The sequence below is a fragment of the Callospermophilus lateralis genome, chromosome 13 (genome assembly GCF_048772815.1).
Source record: "Callospermophilus lateralis isolate mCalLat2 chromosome 13, mCalLat2.hap1, whole genome shotgun sequence".
Classification (NCBI taxonomy): domain Eukaryota; kingdom Metazoa; phylum Chordata; class Mammalia; order Rodentia; family Sciuridae; genus Callospermophilus; species Callospermophilus lateralis.
The window spans coordinates 21,375,729-21,388,411 of record NC_135317.1 but is presented as its reverse complement, the minus strand read 5'-3'; positions in this window follow the sequence as shown (position 1 = coordinate 21,388,411).

Genomic DNA, 12,683 nt, shown 5'->3' with positions numbered 1-12,683 from the left:
GAGAAAATGTTAAATGGGATATTGCAGAAATAAACAATTTCATAAGTTTTTAATTATACACTGTCCTGAGTAGCATGATAAAATCGTGTGTTGCCCAGCTTCATCCTGTCCTATATGTGAATCATCCCGTTGCCCAGCATATCCACACTGTATATGATACCCACCAAGTTGGTATTTAGTGACCATTTCAGTTATTGGATTAACTTCTGCCATATTGCAGTGTGTTCAGGGAACCCTGTGTAATAGCCTAGAGTTACATTACCATGTCTGCATCCTCCGCCTTCCTTCTTCTCATCACACAGGTGTTCTCACATCAATACAAGAATAAAGGTGAGCACATACAATGTCCTCATTTGGGTAACTTTTATTACAGTATCTTATTATCATTGTTCTGTTTTATTATTAATTATTGTTGTTAATATTTTTTATTGTGCCCAATTTCAAAATTAAACTTGATCACAGCACGTATGTATAGAAGAAAACATTTCATATATACAGAGGGTTGGGTACTGTCTATGGTTTCAGACACCTACTGAATGTCTTGGCATGCATCTTCCATAGATAAAAGGGGCTGCTGGAACTATATTAGTGTGAAGAGTGGGTTAAATGAGGTAATAGGATTAGATGAGATCATGGGATTAAATGAAAATAAGAATAACTCATATTTTAGTGGAAGGATTAAAGCAGATAATAAATATGAAGTGCTCAGCTAATTGCTTGGTTTTACTAATTGCTAAAAAATTGACAAATCACAAAATGTTATTGAAGGGATTTTTGTTGTTGTCATTTTTTTTTTTTTTTTTTGCAACAGAACAGATTTGAAATTTGAAATTTTCTACCCAGCATAATAAGCTTGGGCTTGATTATGTCACAGTAACAAAGCTTATTGGTGTGAAGTTGAAATATATGGACAAAGAGAATGTTCTAAAGTCTTCTGGTTATTTAAAATGGGTTTCCTACAAAGGACTGAAATCACAGTAGTTTCAGACTTTATAACACTGGAATTGTAGAAAATGAAGTTATGTCTTTAAAACATCAGTAGATATTGTATACCCAACCAAATTATCACTAGGCTGGGGTGGGGTCTAACCTCAAAATCCAGACTACGTTGCCTCTTGTTATAGTTCGAATAAGGGTCCATGTGGAAAAACGCATGCTTCTCAGCTTGGTGCTATTGGAAAGTGAAGTTGGGAGAAGGCAAGGTCATCAGGGTCATTCCTTTGAAGGGAATATTGGAATCTAGACCTTGCTGTTGCTTTGATTCCTAACTGCTATGAGGTGATCTGTTTTGCTTCACCACATGGTCCCACCATGATGTTCTGTCTGACCACAGGCAGCTAAGAAGTCAACTTACCTTGGATTAAAGCCTCTAAAACCAGGAGCCAAAATTCACCTTTTCACCTTATAAATTAATTATGTCAAGTATTTTGCTACCCAAATGGGAAGTTGATGGATCCACCTTTCACAGGAAGCAAGTCAAGGTAATAAGAGACCACAGAAGAGTACCTCTTAGGTCCTTCAGCAACCAGAAGCTCTAGTTGGGCACATTGAGCTCCATCACCATATTCATGGTGAAACTGCTCTTTCCACTGATACTCCCAGGAAGTCTGAGTGGGACTGGCCTCCTTCACTTCTTACCTTTTCCCCTAACTCATCTCCCCTTCCTCCCACCCTCAGGGACTCGGGATGACACCTGTGTTGCCACTCTCCCTCTCTCCCACAGCCTCTCTGCTTCCCTCCTTGTGTTCTCTGACAGGCATTTCCCCCACTAAACACCTTGAAGTCCACCTTCCATGAGAACCTAGACTGACATGGCGATGCTCCACCAGACTGGAGAAATGAACCAAGAATTGTGACAGCCTGGATCCAGAAAATAGAGACAAAGCACAAAGGCAAGTAAGGAGTATCCCCGTGATGACAAAGGAAGATCCCAGAAAGAGCTTCTGCAGCAGGCGTAGAGGCAACCAGTGCAGAATGGAGTGGGTGAGGGGACCCAGGAGAGAGACCCTAGGAAAGAGAGCAAATAGAGTCTTTTATGTGATTGACAAATCAGAAGAAGGTTTATCAACCAAAGAAGAGGTTGGAGATTAATTAGTCACAAATATATAAAAATGGAAGCAAAGTAGAAATCAAACATGCATCAGCTGCAGAGAAAACAAGGAGGAGAATAGGAAAATCATACTGAATACGTCATGATGGAATGTGGGAGAGAAACAACAGTGATTTCTCATATCTAAGTGGGAATTCAATAGATGATTCCCAGAATTGTAAAATAAAAATCAAATGGCAATATCAAGATGATTTTAGACATATGTTAGAAACACCAAGAAAACCAGTTAAAAGATTTGAAAATAGTTGCCCCTGGATGGGAACGACTGTTTTTTACACGTGGAAATAGGATTTATTATTAAGTACTGTTCTTGTTAACAAGACTCCCCCCAAATTGAATTAGTCTGAGGTGATGTTAGAATGCCTTCCTTCAGATGCCAGCTCCCTCACTATCTAGAATCACAATCACTAATTCTCAGGACTTCACAGTGTGCCTTACTTGGAAGAATTGCTAAAAATTGAGTGAGAAAACCCATCACATGCAGAAGAGATGAGTTATGGGTCTGTGCACATTTTGCCATAACCTGGTCCTGTTGGTGCTGAGTTCCTGTTTTGGAAGAGTTAACACAAAGGAGCATCTCTCCAGGTACACAACCTTTAGAGCTTGACAACTTAGGTTTAAAAATCCCCAACACTTGTAGTCAGCTTTTTTACTGCTCTGACTAAAAGACCCAAAAAGAACAATTTTAGAGGAGGAAAAATTTATTTGGGGGCTTACAGTTTCAGAGGTCTCGGTTCATAGGCAGCTGGCTCCCGTTCTCTGGGCTTGAGGTGGAGGGTGAGGCAGAAGAGTGTGGTGGAACCACCTCACAGGATGATCAGGAAGGAGAGAAAGAGAGAAAGAGAGAGAGAGAGAGAGAGAGAGAGAGAGAGAGAGAGAGAGAGGGAGTGCAAGACAAAAAATTTATATCCCAAAGTCACCCTCCAGGGACCCACCTCCTCCAGCCACACCCTAAGCACCTTCAGGGGATTAATTCACCCAATCATAATCTCTTAACCAATCACTTATCCCCTGAATCTTCTTGCATTGTCTCATACATGAGCTTTTGGGGAACATCTCATATCCAAAGCATAACACCACCGACCCACTAATTTTTCAGGTCTTTGACCTTGGACATTGGTTCGACCTCTCTGTAACTGGTTATATTATCTATGAAGTGTGGGGAATAAAAAGACTTACCCCCCTATGGTTGGTTGTTGGGAGGAAGAATAATAAGATACAAAATGCCCAACACATTAAGGTCAATGTCCAATATATATTAAACACAATGTTTGTGCCAGTTATTATCATTCTTTTACATGAAAACACTAGGATATGTCTCTGATCATTAAAAGAGCTTTCTGTTGATATATTTCCTGAGGATCTTATAGTGTAGGTTAGGTTAAGCGGTGACACTGGTAATAATGAACTCAATGCTAAACTGCAGAATGATTTTTCTTAGAAGATAAAAACAATTCCTCTGCAGTGCATGGGTGCCTAATTTTTAGCTCTGGAATCAGGCAGGCTTGGTCCAATCCCAGCTATACTGCTGACCAGCCAGGTGACCTTGAACAAATCAGGAAGTTTATTGATTTCTTTGTTATTCTGTTTCCTCATCTGTAAATGAACATTACATAAAATTTACCTCACAAGTGTATGGTAAAGATTAAATATGACACTGCTTAAAAGTGTTTTATTGTCATTGCCTGGAGCATAATACATTCTTAATAAATGTCAAATGTTAATAGGATTATTAGCATTGGCAATATTGAAATGTTTCTCTTCATTTAAGACCTTGATCAAGAGATGCATTTTCTAAGAAGCTTTTTCCAAAATCTTATATCAATTTCTATTTTTTAAATGCTCACTCATTTGATATGTTTCAGAGAGTTGAATCCTCATTATTAATTTATGACTTATAGTAATAGATACAGTATTTTTTATCTAAAGTATGTAATTTTTATCTAAAGTAATTTTATTTAAAGTAATTTTTATCTAAAGTATGTAATTTTCTTAAAGAAAATGACTCCATACAGATTATTGATACTAAAAAAGCACCTGATAATTTATTTCCTAATTGACAAGACTTTTTTGTGGATGCATATTATGCATTTGAAAATAATAAAAATGTAACATCAGTAGTTCTGAGGGCTCACTTCATGCCAGAGACCGCTCCATCCTGCAGTGCATCTTGGAAGCAACACTGGAAATCGGATGTGAAAATCAAGTATCTCCTGCTGCCTCCAAAGGTCCTTAAAACAAGGATTCCTGATGATTTGTGACACAGCAGTGAGTTTTCTGCTTAGGCCTTCTCTGGGTATAGCCTGGGCTCCCCCATGCAGCTGCATTCAGCCTGTGAATTGGTGGGGAGGGGGCTCCCGGAGTCCAAAAATGCAGCTGTAGTATAACAAAGGGAAGGATGCTCCTCTCCATCCACAATCTCTTTCCTTTCAAGGGTCTTTGCTGAGTGGAGGATCAGAGCCGTGTCTGAGAGGATTATCTCTGATGGACTGTGTTCCCCCAGTGCACCATACTGGTTGTGTTGTGTCTGCCTGCGTCACCGGTTTTCATGTCCCACTGGCCAGATTCCATGGAGAAGCAGAACACATACAAAACAAGAGCTGCACAAGGTCTATTCCTGTTGCAGTCTGTTTTAGCTGCTATAACAAAATACTTTGTGTGGAGCAATTCAGAAGCAATGGAATTTACCATTCACAGTTCTGAAGTTGGGAGAGATCCAGGAACTATCAGACTTGGTGCTTGGTAAAAACCCTTTCCTCCTGGATGGGGCCTTCTCTGTCCTCACAGGTTCTGTAAGCCCTTTTATAAGGGCACTGATCCCATTCACAACCTGATCAACTTCCAAATTGCACATCAATTTGGGGGTGAATGGATTCAGAGTAGTAATCTACCCAAAGCGTAATCTCACCTTTACAAGAAAGGACACTGGTTCATAGCCGTTATGGATCTTGTGTGAGTCATACAGCCAGTGGTGTTAGCAGCAGAATTTGAACTCCATATGGTTAATTTCATTTTATTCCCACTGCTAGTGACCTAGTAAAGTTAAATTTTGATTTTGCCACTAGAATTTTATTTAGGTAATGTCAACATAGTAATTAGATAAGCCCACACCTTGACCCTTGGGCTTCCTACACCACCTACATGAAAGCAAGGATATGGTGGCTTTAGGATGGTAAAGCCACTCTCGGTTCACATTCCTGTGCTACTTCCTCACCTTTTTTGCAGCAGGACAAAGACATATGAACCCCTGTTCTGAATTGTGCAGTTTCCCTGGGAGGGCCACACTGTCTAAATTTTTTTTCTTTCTTTCTTTTTTTTTTTTTTTAAGAAAAGCTCATCTTGGAAGATATGTTCTTCCAACATTTTCTTTTTTTTTTCCTTTTATAACCACATTGCTGAGGCATAAATAGCATATAAAAGAGCAGCACATAGTTAGTGTATGTAATTGGATGAGTCAGGACCTACCGACGCCAACTATGATTGTCAAGGGACTAAACACACCCATCACCTTACCCATTTCCTCCTGCCCCCCCCTTTTTTTTCTCATAGTAAGAACACATAGCAAGAGACCTACCCTCTTGACCTATTTTGTTAAGTGTGCACCAGAATTGTTCACGACAGGCACTAGGTTGTACAGCAGATCCGCAGAGCTTTTTCATCTTGCATACCTAGAACTATATGCACACTGAGCACAAATTTTTCTTCTTTTTCTGCACCTGATTGTGGAACTGCCTGAGGATCAACAGGCGTTGCAGGACTGTGAAAGTGAAAGCTAAAGGCAAGGTGGATGGATCAGAAACCAGAGAAGGAACCTGGATCACTGGCGATGTGGCTGAGGTGCTGCAGTACCCCAGTTCTGCTCTGCTCTTCTATTAAGTGAATTATGTGCTGGGCACCTTGCATCGTAATGCAACCCCAGCTGTGCTGAGGTAATAGTCATTTCAAAAGAACAAGTTAGCATGGCAGAAACTTTTCCAGCAATTCACAAAATAAAGGATTCAAGCAAAACTTTTACAATGCCAATTATCTTTGTCATTTTGCAAAAGATAATTTTGTGTTTCTGAGGAAAGAGACAGTTGCCAAAAAGCATGGGGATGATAAATTTCCTTCCCAACCTTTGCTTCTACAGACCCAGTCCATGACATTGGTTCAGTGGTGTTCTTGCAGACTACCACCTGACCTTCTGTTCTCAGCCTTTTTCCTTCACATATTATAGCTTAATAAAATGATGGCCAAAAAAAATTTGAATTATATTTGCAAAATTCATATAGATACAGAAAATATCATGGATAATAAATTTCTGAACATTAGTGTGGAATGAGCACAAAATGTCCCAAATACTTAGTCTGAACTATTTTTTTATTAATTTAATAGGGGAAAAGTAACTCATGATTCATTTATCTACAGGAACCCTAAATTAAACACACAGGGTCATTTTAGGTTAGAAATGCAAATGAAAAGTCCTTTTGAATTATTTTACAACATGCATACCCTGTTTAGAAGAACAATTAAAAAGTGTTCATCTCTGGCAGCCTCAGTCCACAGGACCTTTAATTGTTCAGTCTAAAGTATTGCCATTAAGTGAAAAATCCCACCATACTTGAAGTTGTTTGGCCTGGAGGAGAGAAGGCTATTCCTCGATTTAAAATTTATTCCATCCTGGGAGAAAAAATAGGAACACTACTGGAAAAAGGAGGGATCGTTTCGGTTCAACAGTTTTGTTTTTCCTTTTTTACTAAGAAGAGATTGAACTATTCTAATGAAGGAGGGTTGGTATGAAGAACCCTGGTCAAGTATCAGAGAATTTAATGTGATTTGAATTCTGAGTTGATAAACACCTTCTGTTCAAGGAAAATTAAAGAAAACCTTTTGTAGAATTTGGAGGTCAGCACTCCATTTTATCTTTATATGCAAGTTGAAGGGCAGAACAGAGATAATTAACTAAATCTTTCCAGGAAAAAATAAACAACACTCTCATATCTGAAAATAGCCAGGATTTTATGCATAATTCTCTTCAGTTTTCTTTGCCAATTCTGAATCCAAAGCAAAAACCAACTGTTTCAGCATATCAGGTACAACTAGGCTAATTAACTCTCAAACAAAGGCAGGGCACTGTGTTGCAAGCCTGTAATTCAGTGCCTAAGGATGTGGAGCAGGAGGATGACAAGTTCGAGGCCAGCTTCAGCAGCTTACCAAGACTCTGTGTAAAAATTAAACAAACAAACAAACAACAACAAAAACCGCTCAGCATTTAATTTGGCTAATAACTAAAGGAAGGAGAAATAATAACAACTGGATTCCTACAGGCAGGGAGTTTATAGTTGAGTTGGGAAGATGAGAATCATAACACTTTAGGAAAACCTTTGGGTTTGAGAATAGGAGAAGGGGGACAAGCATTGGCAGTTCCTGGAGGAGGAAGGTGGCCCTTTCTGTTCGAGGAGGCCTTATCTTAGTCTGGGATGCCATAATGGAATGTCAAGGCTAGGTGGCTCAAACAACAGAAACTCATTTTCTCACAGTGGTGTTTACCATATTCAGATTTTCCACGTGGGCAAGACAGGAAAGCTCTGTGGTTAATACACAGATTTGGAAATCAAGTGATATGGACCGAATGTGTTCCCCAAGGAATTTGGGGGTGGGGCCTTGGGTTTCCATGTGTTTAAGAGGGCAGTGTGGCCCTACCAGGGAAATTGCCTACCCATGACTGATTGGGGCCCTTATAGAAAGAGATCCAGGAGCACTTGCTTCCTCTCTGCGCACCATGGTGGGGCACTCTGGAGACCCATCTACAAAACACAGAGAATCACCTCCCTGGAAACCAGTCATATGGGCACTGGCTCTCCTACTTCCAGCCCCTTGACCTATGAGAAATCAATGTGTCTCGTGGAAGCCACCAGTCCATAATGTTTTTTATAGGGATCCATGCTCACTAAGACTCCAAGACCAGGAGACTGGGTCCTGACTTGCTATTATCTTCATTTACTAGGTCACATTTTCCTCACCTATTAGAGAATAAGAGCTATCTAAATCACAGAGTCGATATAAAAACCCAGGGAAATGCTGTGTGTCAGTTGTGTAGAACATTGCGCAACACATCATAAATGACAACTCTTGTTATCATCTCCTAGATTTTAATTCACATGATGCTTTGAGGCAAGAAGAAGAAGGAGGATCATGATACAGATAGTCCAACCAACGCACCAAGGCCCCATCTCACCTTTGGGGGGCTGGGCTTCACCTGAGCATACCAGGACACCAAGACAACACTCTGGGCCTGGAACTAACCAATGCTACCTTGCAGACAAGATCCTGGGAACCCAGAGGAGGAAACCCCTAGACATACTGGCACCCATACCACATTTGTTCCCTGGTTGAGACAGACATCTCCTCAGTGTGCACAAGTGAGGCCTCAAAGACACTCTCTGGGGCTCTTCTTCCATGTTTTCCTATAAACAACTTTTAAGTTTACATTTATTTATGTTTTTAATGTACTTTTACATGAAAGCTCATGCTCTAAAGTAGATTGAAGACAAGCTGCCCAATTAATAAACAGATCAGTGGTGGTAGTGTCGGGGAGGCTGAGAGGCAGAGCCCACTGCTGTCCTAATTGCTGCTCTCACTGGTGACCAGTGACAATCATACCACTGGGTCTCTGACTTGTTAGTGAAGGAGAGAAATACAATGTGACAAATGTATTCTGGGCCCTGATGTATTTACAATTACTCCTCAACCACTACCCTGCAACATAATATTCAGATTGAAGTTCACTGGTAGATGTAATTGCAAAGCAATGGAGCACCTTCTAAAAAAACAGGAACCTTAGAAATTGAAAGCACCTCTTGTTAAAATCCCTGATAATTGGATTCTGCACCGGTATCCGGCAACAAGACCTCAGTCCCTTGGGCATATTGTCTTTCCAGGAGTTGTGGCCAATGGTGCTAGGACCCAACTGTGTGCATTTGCAGAGTGGTTGGCTAATATTCTGGAATGCAGTCTGTGGCTGTTCAATGAATTTTTCCCTTGGAGCAAACAAGCTGGCTCTAGAGGTAATCACACATGGTCAGTTATTCCCATTAGCAACCCCAAACAAGCCAGTGGCCTTCCCCAAATGGCAGAAAAGGCTAGGTTATTTTTAAATGTGCTCCGTTCAACATGTTTCACAATTTCCAGTTTCCCAACAACAAAAATAATTGTACAACTGTTAAAATTACAAGAGAGTTCAGGAGTAGACATACCAAGTAGGGAAAAAGGCAACTGAGTGTTTTAAGAAATACACGAGAAATGCCTGAAAACCAAGAATTCCTGTTTAGAGGCATTCATTTCCATCTTTGTGAAGTCCTATTAAAATTGAGTCTAGAAGAAAATTAGATATGACTTTTGGTGATAATCAGAGGAAGGCAAAATCATTGGATGGATTTTCTCCCAACACATTTGACTTCCTTTTTGTTTTAAAATAAATATGTTCCAAACTAGTTTTGAGGAACATTGCCAGGTTGTAAAGCCCAGAGGATTATAGCAAGTCAGAGAGGCTGAGGTTTCTTGGTTTTCCATAAAGTTCCTACAGAGGCTTCAGCAAAGAGAGTCCCTTCCCCATGAGGGCAGCTTCTGCTAAGTCAGATCAAGTGAGCAAGATATGACCGAAAGTCCCATGGCCTTAGATGTTTGTGCCACCCCCAGGTACCTGTGGGGAGCATACAGCACAGCCCTGGGGCCTCTCTCGACCCTTCCTTCCACATCTTCATTCTCCTGCTAACCCAGGAGGAGGTAGCCACCCCGGAATCTCTGATCCAGATATTGGTGGTAACAGCTGCAGTGTTGCCACTAAGATGTGCTTTTCTAAAAACAATAAGAAAAGCATATATTAATTCCACCTTTTAATAAAATTGAAAATTTTCATCTTGTGGACACCTGCTTAAGCTACACAGCTATTTCTTTCGAGTAGCGTCTCAAAATCAGCAATTCTCACATATGTAAGGATGAAAATGGGCTGGTTTTTAATTCATGTTACTACTTCATAATAAAAGTGACTCGATAACATACCTAACCACTGACAAGTCACTGTAATAGTCAGCCTTGTTTTTAAAGACTCAGGTAATTACCTGAAGGAAACATTATTTCCTTGTGAGATAGTCATTTCTTGGACAACTCCTTTCATCTGTAAATGAGGAAGTGAGTCAGCTGTACTAAGTGTTATCTCATTGTTGGTGTTTTGTTATTCGGCAGGAATAGAAACAAATTTTGTTACCCACATAAGCCTGGTATTACCAAGTATACAGGTCACTGTTGAAATCTCCTCCTCCAACAACTGCAGGTTCTGTTGTCAGAGATCTTAACAGTCTCTGATTGGAAAAGTGCCGGGCTGGTCACAGGACTGCATGACTCACGGCCCTGCTCAGCATTAGCTAAACACAAAGCTCAACGAACAAAACTGGCTCCGTGATGTCATTTCTTTTCTATGTATCTTTGACATACTTTAGATACAGAGGTTGTTGAGTAATAGGCAAAGCTTTCAAATAAGAAGAATGTGTCTGAAATACTTAGAGAGGGGAAAAAAACACTTCATGGGTATGTTTGAATGCAAACAGAATACCAGCTCCAGGAATTCAGGGATTGTGGTATTTGCTGATACAAAGTATTCCACGCAGTTTTACAGCCTATAAACTAATCACTTGGGCTGGTTAACATTTAACTCAACTGAAATGTTTAGGGCTTAAATAACTATTTAGGAATCCAAGCTTGGTACTGATTAAAAGAAAAAGCTCTCATCTGCAGTCACTTGAAACCTATCAAAATAACATGTACAAAAGATCTTAAATGTGTTTGAAAATCAAGTAAAAATATACATAATGTTTGCCTATAGGCACGAGCCATCACCAGTATCTTCCTATCTCCTTTCTATTCTTTCACATGTATTTAAGGAGCTCATATTGCTTAAAAAAAAAAAAAAAAAAATCAAGCGGGGGGGGCGAAAAATGTTCCAAGTTTTCTTAGAGTGAATTCCATAAAGTGAAAAGCAAAAGCCAAAACAAACTCTGAGCAAAGTGACAGCTGCCCTAAGTTTGTGTTGAGACCTTTCATTATAAGGTCAGTGAGATTGCATGAAGGAAGATGAGATCATTGTTTACCTAACCAACAGGGCCCAGAGGGCAAGTGTGAAAGGGACTCCCATAGGCAACAATTGGCATAAGAGCAATCTCTCCTAAGAAAATGAATGTCACTCATTTGGGGAAAAACCCTTTTAAATATGAAAGTATATTTAAATCAAGCTGATGATCCTGCTTGCTTGGGATGAATTTATAATTTGAAAAAGTGGAGAAGGAGGTAGGACATGGAATGTTTCATTAGGAATGAGTTAAGGTCATGTGACAAAGTTATGTTACTTTCAAATTGAGCAAATCATTGTGGAACTTCCCTTTTCCAGTATTGCCTGTTTGTTTCTGGGAAATCTTATGAGAACATAGAAGCATTGTCACTCCAAAGAGGAAGTCAAGCATTTGTAAAGAAATGCTATAGCTGGATCCCTTTCCCCCAACAAACACAGCTTATTTTTAAAGAAACTTCTATCTAAGCCCATTGTCTTATATTTTCCCATGAAAGAAAAGGGGATAAGTAATGGGTTTCTGTCAGTAAGTGTTTCTTTAATTAAAATATATTACTTAGTCAAGAACATTCAAACAATCTGTCTTCCATGTTCAAATGGAATTCTGAATCAATTTCAACACCTATGTCCATGAGACTTAAAAGTCCATCTCCAGAACTCTTGATGTAAGCCACCCCATCTCCCCTTTCCCTCGTGAGGTCTCCTCTGCTTCCTGGGCTGATTTCATACTCCTTCCCAACTTATATCTGTCATCCTTTATGCTCTAGGTCCATAAAGCAGTAAGGACTACTCTAACCTTGAGTAATTACTAAAAGATCTATCATCATAACCAAAAGTCAGCATCAACAAAAGCCAAGGCCATTTTCAAAGAAGATGGTAAAACACAAGTTGCCCAAAACTTAATGCCAATTTTGCTTCTAGACAGATTCCAACCATTAGCAATGGCCATACAAATAGGTTTTCAACAAAGACGTGAGATTTACATCACTCTGAAGTGCTAGAAAAAAAGCACATTTATATAAACCTAGATTTGAAAAACTTAAAGTAGAACAAATGACAAAAAGAGTATTGCCATAATTTTTCTTTGAACTTTGTTTAAGATGTGTCTATTATTGATTTTCACACGGACTATTTTATACAGATCTCCATGGTACACCTATGCTATACACCTATAGCCAAAGTAGTCTTGGATAGCACAGCCTCCTGTCCCTGGCTGGTCCTGCTCCATCATATTAGAGGTATATATCTTGTGCTCCCCTCTCCAGTGTTTACTGCAAGTACAAAATATCTTTCCCAATTAAACCTATTTTTTGGGTAAATCTTATTCAAACTAAATTACCTAGGATTATTACCCCTTTCAAGTACAATGCCACTTCAGGTTAGATATGCGATACCTCCTTGGCTCAAAGGAAAAATAAACATCATTATAAATGGAAGCAGGAGGGTCATCCTACAGCCCCATAAGTTTACATA